General features: G+C 49.6%; 1 protein-coding gene across 2 annotated transcripts in view; it reads left to right on the top strand.

Annotated features, from left to right (window-relative positions):
- Nucleotides 1-21,718, top strand: part of LOC144770342 (histo-blood group ABO system transferase-like) — a 652,215-nt gene that overhangs the window by 88,821 nt on the left and 541,676 nt on the right. For both annotated transcript variants that reach the window (XM_078654796.1, XM_078654794.1), the window contains exon 2: nucleotides 5,447-5,613. The gene's annotated coding sequence lies outside the window, so the exon portion shown is untranslated. The remainder of the gene's footprint in view (nucleotides 1-5,446; nucleotides 5,614-21,718) is intronic.

Raw genomic sequence — 21,718 nt, 5'->3', positions numbered from 1 at the left:
ATAAAGTTCAACGATACTTTATAGGGAATTCTTCAAGTACGGTAGAATGGTACAAGGAGGTCTGGACTCAGGGGTCCCCTCTATTCTGGTCTCTGTTTGGGAAGAGGGTAGCGGGACAGTCTTGTTACCAAAAAGATGGCAATAGCTCTCAATCCTCGAGCTCGGGGGTGTAGATGAACGGGCCGCGGCGGAGCCAGCAGGTCCCGAGATGGATGAAGGAAGACGACGGTCCGCGGCAGAGCCAGCAGGTCCCGATGAAGATGGTGGTTACAAACGGTCCGCGGCCACACCAGCAGGTCCCGACGACGATGAAGGATAGGGTAGTTCCAAAAGCCGCGGCAGCGCCAGCAGGCAAGACGAAGGTGCACAAGACAGAGCTACGGCAGCGCCAGTAGTCCGTCAAGGATGAGTTCTTCTTTGCGTCTCTCGACTCCAAGATACAACTGCCGTCCTGCTCTGGAGCTGCCCCAGTTATAGGGCTGGTGTGCTTTGATGTCCGGACCCTCGCACTTGGAGGTCGGGAGGTCCGGGATGAGGGGGCTCAGACACCCAGCAGGGGGGTGGAGCCAGCGCCCGGGGAGGCGATGGGCGAGCGGTACTTGGCGGGGGAGAGCCATCGACACCTCTTGCTCCCATTGACTGACCAAGTAGCCCGCTCACCTCCTGGGTGGATGTTGGTGCCGGAATGTCTGAGGCCTGGCCAGGCCCAGGGTTGAGGTCGATCGGGGGCCAGGCGGCCTCGTGGTGGAGTGTCCAAGATGGCGCCCAGGATGGGCGCGCAGGCCGGTAGTGGGTCGGCCTACGCGGTCAACAGGTTCGAGTGTAGGGGTCCCTGCGGGGACGGTGGACGTGCAATGGTGGTGTGTGGTACTTGCGTGGCTGGTTCGGGCCTGGTTGGGCCGGGGGAGAGCGGCCCTTCATGTGGCCTGTCCAACAGTAGTGCCTTGTTCAGTGTCCGCATAAACCTTCCCACATCCCCATTGGCCTGTGGCCACAGTGGTGTTCTTTTACGGTGTCGGAATCCATGTTGTTCGAGGAATTCATGGAATTCTTGCCCTTAGAACGGCGGTCCATTATCTGTACGGATCTCCACCGGCAGCCCCAGCAAGACAAACGTCTTCTCCAGTGCAAGCTGTGAACATTCAAACGCCGTCGAGGCAAACCAACTCCACTATCGGGAACTTTGAATGGCCGTCCACCAACACTAAACCTAAAACTACAACTATCCACAATGAATAAAATATTCTTGGATAGAGGATATCCGGAAATATTAACGCAACAAGCAGAACAAAGGACAACGTTAAAAACCCGAGAAGAGCTTCTGTCAGGCTATATACGAAAGGAAGAACAACGACTCACATGTGTTAGTAAATACTCCAACATAAGTCAACAGTATAAAGCTATCATTAAAAGACATTGGTCAATGTTGACATTGGAACCGGATTTCAAAGGAATATTTTCTAATGAACCCATGTTTGCGTATACCAGAGCTAAAAATATTTCAGATTTTCTCAAAACGCCAATTGAACCTAAGGAGGTAAAGAATTTTCGAGGCACCACTCCGTGCCTGAACTGTAGTAACTGCCATAATGTGATGAATGGTAACTTCATCACCCATCCCATGAAAGGAAATAATATATACCTCAGAGTCAACGCAACGTGTGACACATCTAACATAATCTACATGTTGAAATGCCCTTGTGGTAGTGTTTATGTGGGTCATACAGAAAGGAAATTCAAAATAGGATTGACAGAGCACAAGAGCAACATTCGTACAGGTTCATTAAAATCCACAGTGGCGACACATTTTTGGGAGAAAAAACACCATATCAGCCAATTAAGGGCATGCATTTTAGAGCAAGTCGACAGAAAAGAAGGACCCACCAACAAGAAAAATTTATTGAAGCGAGAAAATCATTGGATTTTTTACTTGAACAGCCTGAAACCTAATGGGTTAAATGACAGGACTGAATTTTTGTGCTATTTGTAAGTGTACAATGTATGGGTATTTTCACACGCTTGTACTTAAGTCACAGTATTACACGGGCAGGAGATCGTTCTGCCGTTAGAACCATGGAACTACCATGTAGCGTCAGTAGGTCACACTGGTTTATATTCTAGACATCGCGAAGGCATATGAAACGAGGGGGTATTAAGGCATGAACATTTACGATTGGGAAGTGAGAGAGAAAGTAATAGACTCATGTTAGTAAGAGAATTAGTCCATAAATTTAACTATGATCGCACAAAAAAACACCTGAACACGTATCTTAGATACGTCTTACGTAATGTAGCGCATGCGTAGAACACCACACAACGATTTAAACCCGGAAATGATAGTAGCGCGTAACCGCGGCAGCATCTAGGAGGCACGAGTGAAGTTTTTGCAAGTGAGAGCATAGCGTAAACGCTTGAACGTTTTGGGATAAGGAGACAAAAATTGAAGGGGCTCACCCATTTAAATAGGAACGCTGAATTTGAAGTTGTTTGTGGCAGACAGCAGAGTTTATATTACAACGATAGTAAACGCATGGGCAGATCGTTTGTTAACGGGTCACTTCGAACCTTGCTGTGATATGTTTCTCATATACGAAATCAAGGGTAAGATGTCTAGTTTATTATGCTAATAGGAGTGGGTTATTCATGTACTCATTAATAACCATAGAGGGAAGAGACGCTGGAAACAGGTAATAGCCAGAATAGTTACCCGCATTAGGCGTTGGGGCGTTATAAACACGAGATGGTCAGTAGTTGAATTAGACCAGAATACCTCTCTCTAGAGCTTGTAGATAACTTGTGACATAGAAGTTAATAAGTGTAATGGTCAGGATACAGTATGCTCAGAGATTATTGTTTGTTATTTGCAGATGGATCCCTGATGAAGGTGGTCTAACCACCGAAATGCATTGGATTTAAATTATTCTTTGGATGAAACTTGAATTCTGATGAATTGAACATATAAAGATTCTGAAATTCAATGAAATAAAATTGAATATAAACAATTGGTCACGAGAAATCATATCATTTATAAAAAGAGCTGGATTTTTGTCAGCAATACACCCAGTGCCTAGGGGGACAGTTGTATATGGATATATAACTGCTACCAACCAATTAATTGACCACACTCCAGGCGGGGAGTGATACCCTGGCAGCACGGTAAAGATAATTACACTAGCAGAATCAACATAGGCTGTGCATGACAATAGACTTTAGTTAGTCCACCAACACTGCCATTTGCGGCCATCAGGGAAACTCCCAAAATCACTCGTCCCCATGGTGACAGGCTGGGCCCTTCAGTGACAATGGGAGCTTCCGGAGGATCAGCCCCCGTGATGAGGCATGCATGGCATCGCCGGACCTTGTCTTCTACCATTCGATCCACACCCGGGAACCCTACCTTCATCCTCAGACGAGCCTTGGTCTTCTCAATTCCCTGGTGCCCCTGGTGCGCTAACTCGATCATGCGCTCTCGGAGAATGGCCGGTATTACGATCCGTGAACCCCGCAGGTTTACTCCATTTCCTGCCGCACTCAGCTCTCCTAGACACCTCCACATGCTCTCGCAGTACTCCTTCTCCGTGGCCGACCTTCGCTCATTCCCGCTTAGGAACCATTTCTACTGGTGATCCTGTAGCGTGCGGCCCACCATTTGTAGGCATTCATCTTCGACCACCGCCTTCCGGATGTCCTCCAGTAGCAATGCTTGTGGGCAAGCTTCTTCCAGCAGTTGTTTCACATGGATCTCAGCACCCTCGTCCAGCTCTGGTCCTTGTACTCCACTCGGAGACAGAGGGTACCTCGATAGAGAATCTGTGGGGTTGCTTGCTCCCGGACGGTACACCACCTCAAACTGATATTGCTGGATTTGGACGGCCCACCTCTCAATTCGAAGAGGTCCACTTCGTGCCATTCCCACAAAGAGGGGTACCAGTGGCTTCTAGTCAGTTATAATGGCGAAACGGTGCCCACAAAGGTATATGTGAAAGTGTTGACACGCCCATCGGATGGCTAGTGCTTTTCTCTCAATCTGCGCGTATTGGGTCTCCACCGCCATGAGTGACCTACTGGCGAAGGCAATGGGCACCCACTCCTCATCTGACCTCTGCAGGAGCACGGCGCCCAATCCCACGGGGTTGGCATCCACTATCAGTTCCATGGCCACTCCCAGCTGAAAATACACCACTGTGGCCCCTTTCAGTAAGGCTTTCTTCACATCGGCGAATGCTTGGGCCTCCTTGTCCGTCCACTGCCAGGTAGTGTCTTGTTAGGTCTCGCATAGTGCAGCGCTTGCGCTGCATCTGCGAGGCATCAAGTAATCAGTATTACTACTGAAACTCTACCCATTGCATTTGTCTTTGTTTTGTCACTTGCCATTGGTGGAATCTGTTATTGCTGTTCTTATCTTGCTCATTGTTGGCTTGGTCTGATACATCACTTCCTTTTTCTTCCCTTTCTGGAGGATGCAGCATGGACCAACTACAGTTAACTTACACTGCTGGCTGTTATCTTTTGAATTTGGGGCTACTTTTTTCTTTGCTGCTCGCATTTCCACATCTAGCAGCTTCCTGCACTTACCCGACCTTTATTTATTTACATTTAATTTATTCATAATTAAATCACACTTCAATGATGCAGCCCATGCTGAGGATTGAACTCTGTTTTCCTGCTCCAAAGGCAGTAGCGTTATTTGTTGAGGCACCTCCTTGCACTGATGTTATGCTTGGTTTCAGATGCTACATTTCTCCATCTCAACCAGGTTTTTTTTTAATTGTGCCTGTCTCCCCTCCATGTGTATTATTTTTTTAATTTGTCTCTCTCTACCCCCACTCGGAGATCGCTGTTTATTTTTAAATAATGCAGCCCACGCTGAGGATTGAACCCTGTTCTCCAGCTTCAAAGTGAGCAGCTTCAGCAGCACAGGCAGCCTGCCATCTGTTTTGGGTCAGGTTACAAATGCTTTCACTTTTGTGGCTTCACTGACGCTGTCCAGCGAGCACACACTACTCATTCACTTTCTTGTTCCTCTTCTTCCCTCTCTGTCTATCTCCTTCTCACTTTTTTTGATTGTTTTCCATACAGCCGTAAACACTGATCTTGAATAAGGGATTAAACTATGCATTTCTAGTCAGTCTGAGACTTGTTTTCTGTTTGTGAACCATATGTGGTGCTGCTATTCCGACAAAACTACGGATGACAGATAGCCATAAGCATTTCAGAAAGTGATTAAAATGGTAGTCACTTCAGGCCTTCCTGTACTAATTGAAGGGTGAATGTATTTTATTTTGCTAACTGACCATGTTTATTAATTTAAATAAAGTCCTGTACTGCTACAAAGGCTATAGGCATCTGGTGCTGAAGCACGAAGTGCGATTTTCTTATGTTAAACGTATTTTTCAAATAATTGTAAAGCAATTAAAGTCATACAAATTGTATTGCATGTTTATAGGTTTCGTCCATCATATCAGCAATACCCTAATCGAAATCGCTGCCCTGTATCTGGAAGGGGCCGATAAAGACAGCACAAAGACTGCAAACTCCCAGCTCGTTTCGCTGCTTGACATTTTTCACTGCATGTTGAAGTACACAGCGAATGTTGTGCGGTTGACCCTGCAGGTAAGGGACTTGATTTATGTGGCAATGTGTCATTCAGGCGCCTCTTTCATGGACTGGTGCAATCACACTTCAAACCCTGCCCTTTTTATCAGAGCTTGCCGCTTTTAAGTTAAAGCAGTTAATTGTCTCCAAGAGATGCAGAATCCATATCCATACTAATATTATAAAGAGAGAGCCCAAACCTTTGAGGCGGGTAATCTCAGTAACCACAGCACCAATCACAACATTTGTATCGCGCATAAATCACCCGAAGGTCTCAGAGCACTGGCAGGCAGAGAGGATCCATATGACCAACTGGTCCAGGAAGAAGGGAGGCTCAAACTGGCTAGAAGAGCCAGGTTTTTAGTTGTTTTCGTAATTTCATGTGATCGGGCTCTAACCTCAACTGAATGGGGAGGGAATTCCATGCTTCTGGGGCAGTTTTACTGATAGGCTCTTCCAGCGTTGGAAAGGGCAGTTGCAGCAGAAGGGCATAGGCTATGCAGACGGCCACCAAATTATTATTTTTTTTTGCAGAGTTTTATATAGCGCGAACTTGACCCGAACTGAATCAGGTATCAGAGTGCTTTACATAGCACCAGTTACATTACATGAGGACACACATTCATTTTTGTTAGGCACTGGGAGATTAAGTGATTTGCCCAGAATCACAGCATGTTTGGCGTCGTTATCAAGACGCGAACCCAGATCCCCAGGTCCGAGGTGGAACGCCTTAGCCAACTCCTCCATACATTTAAAAGTTAAAAGAACTGTGCCAGCAAAGTAGTCCCCTTGTGGGCGTGTCTGCGTTGTGATGTGGTTGTGGGCTGGGGGCATGTGGTACGGCCATCACATCGTGGGCTGTGGGCGTGTGCTGGGGGTGTGACAAATGCTGGGGGCGTGACAAATGCTGGGGGCGTGTGTCCGCCCTTCATGCCATGCGAGTCGTACATACAAGCGCAAATTACATTGCTGCGCAGCATCAAGGGCCACGCTGGGGGCGTGAGAAATGCTGGGGGCGTGTGTCCGGCCTTCATGCCATGTGAACGCAATTGCGCCGCATCAAGGGGCACGCTGGGGGCGTGAGAAACGCTGGGGGCGTGTGCTACGTTCCGCCCTTCATGCCATGTGGGTCGTACATTAATCAGAAGATCGTCTGCTGTGGCCGTGTGCTTGGGGCGTGACAAACGCGTTCACCTGGAGGCCTGGTAAGAAACGTTACTGCAGCCTCTCCTGCGCGCTGTTACTGAACTCTCATTCAACGAAATTACACGCGCCTGCTACCAACAACCAGGGCTCTAGCCGGGCTCAGGCGGCAGATCAGTACACTATTTATACGCACCTGATAACATCAACCAGGGCTGCAGCTGGGCCTCAAGCGGGGGAACACGCGCCTGCTAACATCAAACAGGCCCGCATCTGGGCCTCAAGCGGGGGAACACGCAAATGAGCGTGTCTGCGGGGACAATTACTGCAGCCTCTCCTACTCGCTGTCACTCAACACTCTCATTAAACAGATTTACCCACGGCTGATAACTCTCTCATTCAACGACATTACACGCGCCTGCTAACATCAACCAGGGCTGTAGCCGGGCTCAGGCGGCGGATCACTACACCAATTACAAGCGCCTGCTAACATCAACCAGGGTTGCAGCTGGGCCTTCTCCGTCCCTATTCTAATGAAAAAATGTTGTCTACCGCGAGATTTTAAAATAAATTGCCCTGCCAAATACACACATTACACACATTCTATTTCATACCCGGACAACGTCGGGACGGGCTGCTAGTTAATAATAAAGCAATTCATGGATGCATACATGTTCCAGGAATTCAGTTCAGACCAATGCACTTCTTTCTTGCATACTTTTCTAGGTGCAAACATGCATCTATTAGCTTGAGTTTATACATACTGCAGACTTCTCCACGTTTGCACTTAACTGTTTTTAATTGTTTACAAGTGCCCCAGTGTGTCTCAACTGCTGAGGCAGCAAGAGTCAGAGGCGGCAGAGGCGGCAGATGCGGAGACAGCCCACGTTTCTTTGTGCTGTCAGCAGGGTTAGGGGGCAGCCTGCCAGGCCTGGCACCCTTCGGCCCCAACCCAGCCTCTGGCGCTGAAGCAGCCTGGGGCAGCTCTGGGGACTTTGGCAGCAATTTGAGCTGTCTGTGCCTCCCTGACAAAGCCACGCTAAAACACTGAGGGTGCAAGGGCACTGCCGCTGGCACATCTGGTGCCATCAGGACCCAGTACCCCATCGCTCTAGCGCCATACATCAGGCTGGGTGGTCGCTGGAGGCACTCTGGTGATCGATGCTTCATGGAATATGGGGGTTCTCCGGTCCCTGTCTACGCTCCCAACGAAAACAAGCATTTACAATGCAATGGTCTCGGCATCATTAAAGGTAGAACTATTGGCATTGCTCATGACATTTCTTTTTTTTCTTTAAATCATAAATAAACGCTTTTGTCATTTGCATTGCCAATACACAGCACTCTGCACTCTGCACTCAACAGCACACAGCACTCTGCACTCAACAGCACACACCACTCTGCACCTGCATTCACTGCTCTGCACACTCACTCTGCATTCTGCACTCACGACTCTGCACTCACTACTCTGCACTCACTACTCTGCACTCACTACTCTGCACACTCACTACTCTGCACACTCTCTACTCTGCACACTCACTACTCTGCACTCACTACTCTGCACTCACTACTGTGCACTCACTACTTTGCATTCACTACTCTGCACTCACTTCTCTGCACTCACTACTCTGCACTCACTACTCTGCACTCACTACTCTGCACTCAATACTCTGCACTCAATACTCTGCACTCACTACTCTGCACTCACTACTCTGCACTCACTACTCTGCACTCTGCACTCACTACTCTGCACTCACTACTCTGCACTCTGCACTCACTACTCTGCACTCTGCACTCACTACTCTGCACTCTGCACTCTGCACTCACTACTCTGCACTCTGCACTCACTACTCTGCACTCACTACTCTGCACTCACTACTCTGCACTCACTACTCTGCACTCACAACTCTGCACTCACAACTCTGCACTCACAACTCTGCACTCATAACTCTGCACTCTGCACTCATAACTCTGCACTCTGCACTCTGCACTCACTACTCTGCACTCACTACTCTGCACTCTGCACTCACTACTCTGCACTCACTACTCTGCACTCACTACTCTGCACTCTGCACTCACTACTCTGCACTCTGCACTCACTACTCTGCACTCTGCACTCTGCACTCACTACTCTGCACTCACTACTCTGCACTCACAACTCTGCACTCACAACTCTGCACTCACAACTCTGCACTCATAACTCTGCACTCTGCACTCATAACTCTGCACTCTGCACTCACTACTCTGCACTCACTACTCTGCACTCTGCACTCACTACTCTGCACTCACTACTCTGCACTCACTACTCTGCACTCTGCACTCACTACTCTGCACTCACTATTCTGCGCACTCACTACTCTGCACACTCACTACTCTGCACTCACTACTCTGCACTCACTGCTCTGCACTCACTACTCTGCACTCACTACTCTACACTCACTACTCTGCGTACTCACTAATCTGCACACTCACTACTCTGCGCACTCACTAGTCTGCGCACTCGCTACTCTGCACTCACTACTCTGCACTCACTACTCTGCACTCACTACTCTGCACTCACTACTCTGCGCACTCACTACTCTGCGCACTCACTACTCTGCGCACTCACTACTCTGCACTCACTACTCTGAACTCACTTCTCTGCACTCACTACTCTGCACTCTGCACTCACTACTCTGCACTCTGCACTCACTACTCTGCACTCTGCACTCACTACTCTGCACTCACTACTCTGCACTCACTACTCTGCACTCTGCACTCACTACTCTGCACTCACTACTCTGCACTCACTACTCTGCACTCACTACTCTGCACTCTGCACTCTGCACTCACTGCTCTGCACTCACTACTCTGCACTCTGCACTCACTACTCTGCACTCTGCACTCTGCACTCACTACTCTGCACTCACTACTCTGCACTCACTACTCTGCACTCTGCACTCACTACTCTGCACTCAATACTCTGCACTCACTATTCTGCACTCACTACTCTGCGCACTCACTACTCTGCACTCACTACTCTGCACTCACTACTCTGCACTCACTACTCTGCACTCACTACTCCGCACTCAATACTCTGCACTCACTATTCTGCACTCACTACTCTGCGCACTCACTACTCTGCGCACTCACTACTCTGCACTCACTACTCTGCACTCACAACTCCTCATTCACAACTCTGCACTCACAACTCTGCACTCATAACTCTGCACTCTGCACTCATAACTCTGCACTCTGCACTCTGCACTCACTACTCTACACTCACTACTCTGCACTCACTACTCTGCACTCACTACTCTGCACTCACTACTCTGCACTCACTACTCTGCACTCTGCACTCACTACTCTGCGAACTCACTACTCTGCACTCACTACTCTACACTCACTACTCTGCACTCACTACTCTGCGCACTCACTACTCTGCGCACTCACTACTCTGCACACTCACTATGCTGCATACTCACTACTCTGCACACTCACTACTCTGCACACTCACTACTCTGCACACTCCCTACTCTCCACACTCACTACTCTGCACTTACTACTCTGCACTCACTACTCTGCACTCACTACTCTGCACTCACTACTCTGCACTCACTACTCTGCACTCTGCACTCACTACTCTGCACTCTGCACTCACTACTCTGCACTCTGCACTCACTACTCTGCACTCTGCACTCATAACTCTGCACTCTGCACTCACTACTCTGCACTCTGCACTCACTACTCTTCACTCACTACTCTGCACTCACTACTCTGCACTCACTACTCTGCACTCTGCTCTCACTACTCTGCACTCTGCACTCACTACTCTGCACTCTGCACTCACTACTCTGCACTCACTACTCTGCACTCACTACTTTGCACTCACTACTCTGCACTCACTACTCTGCACTCACTAATTTGCACTCACTACTCTGCACTCACTTCTCTGCACTCACTTCTCTGCACTCACTACTCTGCACTCACTACTCTGCACTCAATACTCTGCACTCACTACTCTGCACTCACTACTCTGCACTCTGCACTCACTACTCTGCACTCTGCACTCACTACTCTGCACTCTGCACTCACTACTCTGCACTCTGCACTCTGCACTCACTACTCTGCACTCTGCACTCACTACTCTGCACTCACTACTCTGCACTCACTACTCTGCACTCACTACTCTGCACTCACAACTCTGCACTCACAACTCTGCACTCACAACTCTGCACTCTGCACTCTGCACTCATAACTCTGCACTATGCACTCATAACTCTGCACTCTGCACTCACTACTCTGCACTCACTACTCTGCGCACTCACTACTCTGCACTCACTACTCTGCGCACTCACTACTCTGCGCACTCACTACTCTGCGCACTCACTACTCTGCACTCACTACTCAACACTCACTACTCCGCACTCACTACTCTGCGCACTCACTACTCTGCGCACTCACTACTCTGCACACTCACTACTCTGCACACTCACTACTCTGCACACTCACTACTCTGCACACTCACTACTCTGCACACTCCCTACTCTGCACACTCACTACTCTGCACTTACTACTCTGCACTCACTACTCTCCACTCACTACTCTGCACTCTGCACTCACTACTCTGCACTCTGCACTCACTACTCTGCACTCTGCACTCACTACTCTGCACTCACTACTCTGCACTCACTACTCTGCACTCACTACTTTTCACTCACTACTCTGCACTCACTTCTCTGCACTCACTTCTCTGCACTCACTACTCTGCACTCACTACTCTGCACTCAATACTCTGCACTCACTACTCTGCACTCACTACTCTGCACTCTGCACTCATAACTCTGCACTCTGCACTCACTACTCTGCACTCTGCACTCACTACTCTGCACTCACTACTCTGCACTCACTACTCTGCACTCTGCTCTCACTACTCTGCACTCTGCACTCACTACTCTGCACTCTGCACTCACTACTCTGCACTCACTACTCTGCACTCACTACTCTGCACTCACTACTCTGCACTCACTACTCTGCACTCTGCGCTCACTACTCTGCACTCTGCACTCACTACTCTGCACTCTGCACTCTGCACTCACTACTCTGCACTCTGCACTCACTACTCTGCACTCACTACTTTGCACTCACTACTCTGCACTCACTTCTCTGCACTCACTTCTCTGCACTCACTACTCTGCACTCACTACTCTGCACTCAATACTCTGCACTCACTACTCTGCACTCACTACTCTGCACTCTGCGCTCACTACTCTGCACTCTGCACTCACTACTCTGCACTCTGCACTCACTACTCTGCACTCACTACTCTGCACTCACTACTCTGCACTCACTACTCTGCACTCACAACTCTGCACTCACAACTCTGCACTCACAACTCTGCACTCACAACTCTGCACTCTGCACTCTGCACTCATAACTCTGCACTATGCACTCATAACTCTGCACTCTGCACTCATAACTCTGCACTCTGCACTCTGCACTCATAACTCTTCACTCTGCACTCATAACTCTGCACTCTGCACTCATAACTCTGCACTCTGCACTCATAACTCTGCACTCATAACTCTGCACTCTGCACTCATAACTCTGCACTCACTACTCTGCACACTCACTACTCTGCACACTCACTACTCTGCACACTCACCACTCTGCACTCACTACTCTGCACTCACTACTCCGCACTCACTACTCTGCACTCGCTACTCTGCACTCGCTACTCTGCACTCGCTACTCTGCACTCACTACTCGGCACTCACTACTCTGCACTCACTACTCTGCACTCTGCACTCACTACTCTGCACTCACTACTCTGCACTCTGCACTCACTACTCTGCACTCTTCACTCACTACTCTGCACGCTGCACTCACTACTCTGCACTCTGCACTCACTACTCTGCACTCAATACTCTGCACTCAATACTCTGCACTCAGTACTCTGCACTCACTACTCTGCACTCACTACTCTGCTCTCACTACTCTGCACTCACTACTCTGCACTCTTCACTCACTTCTCTGCACTCTGCACTCACTACTCTGCACTCTGCACTCACTACTCTGCACTCACTACTCTGCACTCTGCACTCACTACTCTGCACTCACTACTCTGCACTCACTACTCTGCACTCACTACTCTGCACTCACTACTCTGCACTCTGCACTCACTACTCCGCACTCAATACTCTGCACTCACTATTCTGCACTCACTACTCTGCGCACTCACTACTCTGCACTCACTACTCTGCACTCACTACTCTGCACTCACTACTCTGCACTCTGCACTCACTACTCCGCACTCAATACTCTGCACTCACTATTCTGCACTCACTACTCTGCGCACTCACTACTCTGCGCACTCACTACTCTGCACTCACTACTCTGCACTCACAACTCTGCATTCAGAACTCTGCACTCACAACTCTGCACTCATAACTCTGCACTCTGCACTCATAACTCTGCACTCTGCACTCACTACTCTACACTCACTACTCTGCACTCACTACTCTGCACTCACTACTCTGCACTCACTACTCTGCACTCTGCACTCACTACTCTGTGCACTCACTACTCTGCACTCACTACTCTACACTCACTACTATGCACTCACTACTCTGCGCACTCACTACTCTGCGCACTCACTACTCTGCACACTCACTACTCTGCATACTCACTACTCTGCACACTCACTACTCTGCACACTCACTACTCTGCACACTCCCTACTCTGCACACTCACTACTCTGCACTTACTACTCTGCACTCACTACTCTGCACTCACTACTCTGCACTCACTACTCTGCACTCACTACTCTGCACTCACTACTCTGCACTCTGCACTCACTACTCTGCACTCTGTACTCACTACTCTGCACTCTGCACTCTGCACTCACTACTCTGCACTCTGCACTCATAACTCTGCACTCTGCACTCACTACTCTGCACTCTGCACTCACTACTCTGCACTCACTACTCTGCACTCACTACTCTGCACTCACTACTCGGCACTCTGCTCTCACTACTCTGCACTCACTACTCTGCACTCTGCACTCACTACTCTGCACTCACTACTCTGCACTCACTACTTTGCACTCACTACTCTGCACTCACTACTCTGCACTCACTAATTTGCACTCACTACTCTGCACTCACTTCTCTGCACTCACTACTCTGCACTCTGCACTCACTACTCTGCACTCTTCACTCACTACTCTGCACGCTGCACTCACTACTCTGCACTCTGCACTCACTACTCTGCACTCAATACTCTGCACTCAATACTCTGCACTCAGTACTCTGCACTCACTACTCTGCACTCACTACTCTGCTCTCACTACTCTGCACTCACTACTCTGCACTCTGCACTCACTACTCTGCACTCTTCACTCACTACTCTGCACGCTGCACTCACTACTCTGCACTCTGCACTCACTACTCTGCACTCAATACTCTGCACTCAATACTCTGCACTCAGTACTCTGCACTCACTACTCTGCACTCACTACTCTGCTCTCACTACTCTGCACTCACTACTCTGCACTCTGCACTCACTACTCTGCACTCAATACTCTGCACTCAATACTCTGCACTCAGTACTCTGCACTCACTACTCTGCACTCACTACTCTGCTCTCACTACTCCGCACTCAATACTCTGCACTCACTATTCTGCACTCACTACTCTGCGCACTCACTACTCTGCACTCACTACTCTGCACTCACTACTCTGCACTCTGCACTCACTACTCCGCACTCAATACTCTGCACTCACTATTCTGCACTCACTACTCTGCGCACTCACTACTCTGCGCACTCACTACTCTGCACTCACTACTCTGCACTCACAACTCTGCATTCACAACTCTGCACTCACAACTCTGCACTCATAACTCTGCACTCTGCACTCATAACTCTGCACTCTGCACTCTGCACTCACTACTCTACACTCACTACTCTGCACTCACTACTCTGCACTCACTACTCTGCACTCACTACTCTGCACTCACTACTCTGCACTCTGCACTCACTACTCTGCGCACTCACTACTCTGCACTCACTACTCTACACTCACTACTCTGCACTCACTACTCTGCGCACTCACTACTCTGCGCACTCACTACTCTGCACACTCACTACTCTGCATACTCACTACTCTGCACACTCACTACTCTGCACACTCACTACTCTGCACACTCCCTACTCTGCACACTCACTACTCTGCACTTACTACTCTGCACTCACTACTCTGCACTCACTACTCTGCACTCACTACTCTGCACTCACTACTCTGCACTCTGCACTCACTACTCTGCACTCTGCACTCACTACTCTGCACTCTGCACTCTGCACTCACTACTCTGCACTCTGCACTCATAACTCTGCACTCTGCACTCACTACTCTGCACTCTGCACTCACTACTCTGCACTCACTACTCTGCACTCACTACTCTGCACTCTGCTCTCACTACTCTGCACTCACTACTCTGCACTCTGCACTCACTACTCTGCACTCACTACTCTGCACTCACTACTTTGCACTCACTACTCTGCACCCACTACTCTGCACTCACTAATTTGCACTCACTACTCTGCACTCACTTCTCTGCACTCACTTCTCTGCACTCACTACTCTGCACTCACTACTCTGCACTCAATACTCTGCACTCACTACTCTGCACTCACTACTCTGCACTCTGCACTCACTACTCTGCACTCTGCACTCACTACTCTGCACTCTGCACTCACTACTCTGCACTCTGCACTCTGCACTCACTACTCTGCACTCTGCACTCACTACTCTGCACTCACTACTCTGCACTCACTACTCTGCACTCACTACTCTGCACTCACAACTCTGCACTCACAACTCTGCACTCACAACTCTGCACTCACAACTCTGCACTCATAACTCTGCACTCATAACTCTGCACTATGCACTCATTACTCTGCACTCTGCACTCACTTCTCTGCACTCACTACTCTGCGCACTCACTACTCTGCACTCACTACTCTGCGCACTCACTACTCTGCGCACTCACTACTCTGCGCACTCACTACTCTGCGCACTCACTACTCTGCACTCACTACTCAACACTCACTACTCCGCACTCACTACTCTGCGCACTCACTACTCTGCGCACTCACTACTCTGCACACTCACTACTCTGCACACTCACTACTCTGCACACTCACTACTCTGCACACTCCCTACTCTGCACACTCACTACTCTGCACTTACTACTCTGCACTCACTACTCTCCACTCACTACTCTGCACTCTGCACTCACTACTCTGCACTCTGCACTCACTACTCTGCACTCTGCACTCACTACTCTGCACTCACTACTCTGCACTCACTACTCTGCACTCACTACTCTGCACTCACTACTTTGCACTCACTACTCTGCACTCACTTCTCTGCACTCACTTCTCTGCACTCACTACTCTGCACTCACTACTCTGCACTCACTACTCTGCACTCTGCGCTCACTACTCTGCACTCTGCACTCACTACTCTGAACTCTGCACTCTGCACTCACTACTCTGCACTCTGCACTCACTACTCTGCACTCACTACTCTGCACTCACTACTCTGCACTCACTACTCTGCACTCACTACTCTGCACTCACAACTCTGCACTCACAACTCTGCACTCACAACTCTGCACTCACAACTCTGCACTCATAACTCTGCACTATGCACTCATAACTCTGCACTCTGCACTCATAACTCTGCACTCTGCACTCTGCACTCATAACTCTTCACTCTGCACTCATAACTCTGCACTCTGCAATCATAACTCTGCACTCTGCACTCATAACTCTGCACTCATAACTCTGCACTCTGCACTCATAACTCTGCACTCACTACTCTGCACACTCACTACTCTGCACACTCACTACTCTGCACACTCACCACTCTGCACTCACTACTCTGCACTCACTACTCCGCACTCACTACTCTGCACTCGCTACTCTGCACTCGCTACTCTGCACTCGCTACTCTGCACTCACTACTCTGCACTCACTACTCTGCACTCACTACTCTGCACTCTGCACTCACTACTCTGCACTCACTACTCTGCACTCTGCACTCACTACTCTGCACTCTTCACTCACTACTCTGCACGCTGCACTCACTACTCTGCACTCTGCACTCACTACTCTGCACTCAATACTCTGCACTCAATACTCTGCACTCAGTACTCTGCACTCACTACTCTGCACTCACTACTCTGCTCTCACTACTCTGCACTCACTACTCTGCACTCTGCGCTCACTACTCTGCACTCTGCACTCACTACTCTGAACTCTGCACTCTGCACTCACTACTCTGCACTCTGCACTCACTACTCTGCACTCACTACTCTGCACTCACTACTCTGCACTCACTACTCTGCACTCACTACTCTGCACTCACAACTCTGCACTCACAACTCTGCACTCACAACTCTGCACTCACAACTCTGCACTCATAACTCTGCACTATGCACTCATAACTCTGCACTCTGCACTCATAACTCTGCACTCTGCACTCTGCACTCATAACTCTTCACTCTGCACTCATAACTCTGCACTCTGCAATCATAACTCTGCACTCTGCACTCATAACTCTGCACTCATAACTCTGCACTCTGCACTCATAACTCTGCACTCACTACTCTGCACACTCACTACTCTGCACACTCACTACTCTGCACACTCACCACTCTGCACTCACTACTCTGCACTCACTACTCCGCACTCACTACTCTGCACTCGCTACTCTGCACTCGCTACTCTGCACTCGCTACTCTGCACTCACTACTCTGCACTCACTACTCTGCACTCACTACTCTGCACTCTGCACTCACTACTCTGCACTCACTACTCTGCACTCTGCACTCACTACTCTGCACTCTTCACTCACTACTCTGCACGCTGCACTCACTACTCTGCACTCTGCACTCACTACTCTGCACTCAATACTCTGCACTCAATACTCTGCACTCAGTACTCTGCACTCACTACTCTGCACTCACTACTCTGCTCTCACTACTCTGCACTCACTACTCTGCACTCTGCACTCACTACTCTGCACTCTGCACTCACTACTCTGCACTCTGCACTCACTACTCTGCACTCACTACTCTGCACTCTGCACTCACTACTCTGCACTCACTACTCTGCACCCACTACTCTGCACCCACTACTCTGCACCCACTACTCTGCACTAACTACTCTGCACTCTGTACCCACTACTCTGCACTCACTACTCTGCACTCTGCACCCACTACTCTGCACTCACTACTCTGCACTCTGCACCCACTACTCTGCACTCACTACTCTGCACTCACTACTTTGCACTCACTACTCTGCACTCACTACTCTGCACTCACTACTTTGCACTCACTACTCTGCACTCACTTCTCTGCACTCGCTTCTCTGCACTCACTACTCTGCACTCACTACTCTGCACTCACTACTTTGCACTCGCTACTCTGCACTCGCTACTCTGCACTCGCTACTCTGCACTCACTACTCTGCACTCACTACTCTGCACTCACTCTCTGCACTCACTACTCTGCACTCTGCACTCACTACTCTGCACTCACTACTCAGCACTCACTACTCTGCACTCACTACTCTGCACTCTGCACTCACTACTCTGCACTCACTACTCTGCACTCACTACTCTGCATTCACTACTCTGCACTCACTACTCTGCACTCACTACTCTGCACTCACTACTCTGCACTCTGCACCCACTACTCTGCAATCACTACTCTGCACTCTGCACTGACAACTCTGCACTCACTACTCTGCACTCTGCACCCACTACTCTGCACTCACTACTCTGCACTCTGCACCCACTACTCTGCACCCACTACTCTGCACTCACTACTCTGCACTCTGCACTCACTACTCTGCACTCACTACTCTGCACTCACTACTCTGCATTCACTACTCTGCACTCACTACTCTGCACTCACTACTCTGCACTCTGCACTCACTACTCTGCACTCTGCACTCACTACTCTGCACTCTGCACTCACTACTCTGCACTCTGCACTCACTACTCTGCACTCTGTACTCACTACTCAGCACTCACTACTCTGCATTCACTACTCTGCACTCACTACTCTGCACTCACTACTCTGCACTCTGCACTCACTACTCTGCACTCACTACTCTGCACTCACTACTCTGCACTCACTACTCTGCACTCTGCACTCACTACTCTGCACTCTGCACTCACTACTCTGCACTCTGCACTCTGCACTCACTACTCTGCACTCTGCACTCACTACTCTGCACTCACTACTCTGCACTCACTACTCTGCACTCACTACTCCGCACTCACTACTCTGCACTCTGCACTCTGCACTCTGCACTCTGCACTCATAACTCTGCACTATGCACTCATAACTCTGCACTCTGCACTCACTACTCTGCGCATTCACTACTCTGCGCACTCACTACTCTGCACTCACTACTCTGCACTCACTACTCTGCACTCACTACTCTGCGCACTCACTACTCTGCGCACTCACTACTCTGTGCACTCACTACTCTGCACTCACTACTCAACACTCACTACTCTGCACTCACTACTCTGCGCACTCACTACCCTGCGCACTCACTACTCTGCACACTCACTACTCTGCACACTCACTACTCTGCACACTCACTACTCTGCACACTCCCTACTCTGCACACTCACTACTCTGCACCTACTACTCTGCACTCACTACTCTGCACTCACTACTCTGCACTCACTACTCTGCACTCACTACTCTGCACTCTGCATTCACTACTCTGCACTCTGCACTCACTACCCTGCACTCTGCACTCACTACTCTGCACTCTGTACTCACTACTCAGCACTCACTACTCTGCATTCACTACTCTGCACTCACTACTCTGCACTCACTACTCTGCACTCTGCACTCACTACTCTGCACTCACTACTCTGCACTCACTACTCTGCACTCAATACTCTGCACTCAATACTCTGCACTCACTACTCTGCACTCACTACTCTGCACTCTGCACTCTGCACTCACTACTCTGCACTCTGCACTCACTACTCTGCACTCTGCACTCTGCACTCACTACTCTGCACTCTGCACTCACTACTCTGCACTCACTACTCTGCACTCACTACTCTGCACTCACTACTCTGCACTCTGCACTCTGCACTCTGCACTCTGCACTCATAACTCTGCACTCATAACTCTGCACTATGCACTCATAACTCTGCACTCTGCACTCACTACTCTGCACTCACTACTCTGCGCATTCACTACTCTGCGCATTCACTACTCTGCGCACTCACTACTCTGCACTCACTACTCTGTACTCACTACTCTGCACTCACTACTCTGCGCACTCACTACTCTGCGCACTCACTACTCTGCGCACTCACTACTCTGCACTCACTACTCAACACTCACTACTCTGCACTCACTACTCTGCACACTCACTACCCTGCGCACTCACTACTCTGCACACTCACTACTCTGCACACTCACTACTCTGCACACTCACTACTCTGCACACTCACTACTCTGCACACTCCCTACTCTGCACACTCACTACTCTGCACTTACTACTCTGCAGTCACTACTCTGCACTCACTACTCTGCACTCACTACTCTGCACTCTGCACTCACTACTCTGCACTCTGCACTCACTACTCTGCACTCTGCACTCACTACTCTGCACTCTGCACTCACTACTCTGCACTCATAACTCTGCACTCTGCACTCACTACTCTGCACTCTGCACTCACTACTCTGCACTCTGCACTCACTACTCTGCACTCTGCACTCACTACTCTGCACTCACTACTCTGCACTCACTACTCTGCACTCACTACTCTGCACTCTGCGCTCACTACTCTGCACTCTGCACTCACTACTCTGCACTCTGCACTCACTACTCTGCACTCTGCACTCACTACTCTGCACTCACTACTTTGCACTCACTACTCTGCACTCACTTCTCTGCATTCACTACTCTGCACTCACTACTCTGCACTCACTACTCTGCACTCTGCACTCACTACTCTGCACTCACTACTCTGCACTCACTACTCTGCACTCAATACTCTGCACTCAATACTCTGCACTCACTACTCTGCACTCACTACTCTGCACTCTGCACTCTGCACTCACTACTCTGCACTCTGCACTCACTACTCTGCACTCTGCACTCTGCACTCACTACTCTGCACTCTGCACTCACTACTCTGCACTCACTACTCTGCACTCACTACTCTGCACTCACTACTCTGCACTCTGCACTCTGCACTCTGCACTCTGCACTCATAACTCTGCACTCATAACTCTGCACTATGCACTCATAACTCTGCACTCTGCACTCACTACTCTGCACTCACTACTCTGCGCATTCACTACTCTGCGCATTCACTACTCTGCGCACTCACTACTCTGCACTCACTACTCTGTACTCACTACTCTGCACTCACTACTCTGCGCACTCACTACTCTGCGCACTCACTACTCTGCGCACTCACTACTCTGCACTCACTACTCAACACTCACTACTCTGCACTCACTACTCTGCACACTCACTACCCTGCGCACTCACTACTCTGCACACTCACTACTCTGCACACTCACTACTCTGCACACTCACTACTCTGCACACTCACTACTCTGCACACTCCCTACTCTGCACACTCACTACTCTGCACTTACTACTCTGCAGTCACTACTCTGCACTCACTACTCTGCACTCACTACTCTGCACTCTGCACTCACTACTCTGCACTCTGCACTCACTACTCTGCACTCTGCACTCACTACTCTGCACTCTGCACTCACTACTCTGCACTCATAACTCTGCACTCTGCACTCACTACTCTGCACTCTGCACTCACTACTCTGCACTCTGCACTCACTACTCTGCACTCTGCACTCACTACTCTGCACTCACTACTCTGCACTCACTACTCTGCACTCACTACTCTGCACTCTGCGC

The sequence above is a fragment of the Lissotriton helveticus genome, chromosome 7 (assembly GCF_964261635.1).
Source record: "Lissotriton helveticus chromosome 7, aLisHel1.1, whole genome shotgun sequence".
Taxonomy (NCBI): Eukaryota; Metazoa; Chordata; class Amphibia; order Caudata; family Salamandridae; genus Lissotriton; species Lissotriton helveticus.
This window is presented reverse-complemented; position numbering and strand designations above follow the sequence as displayed.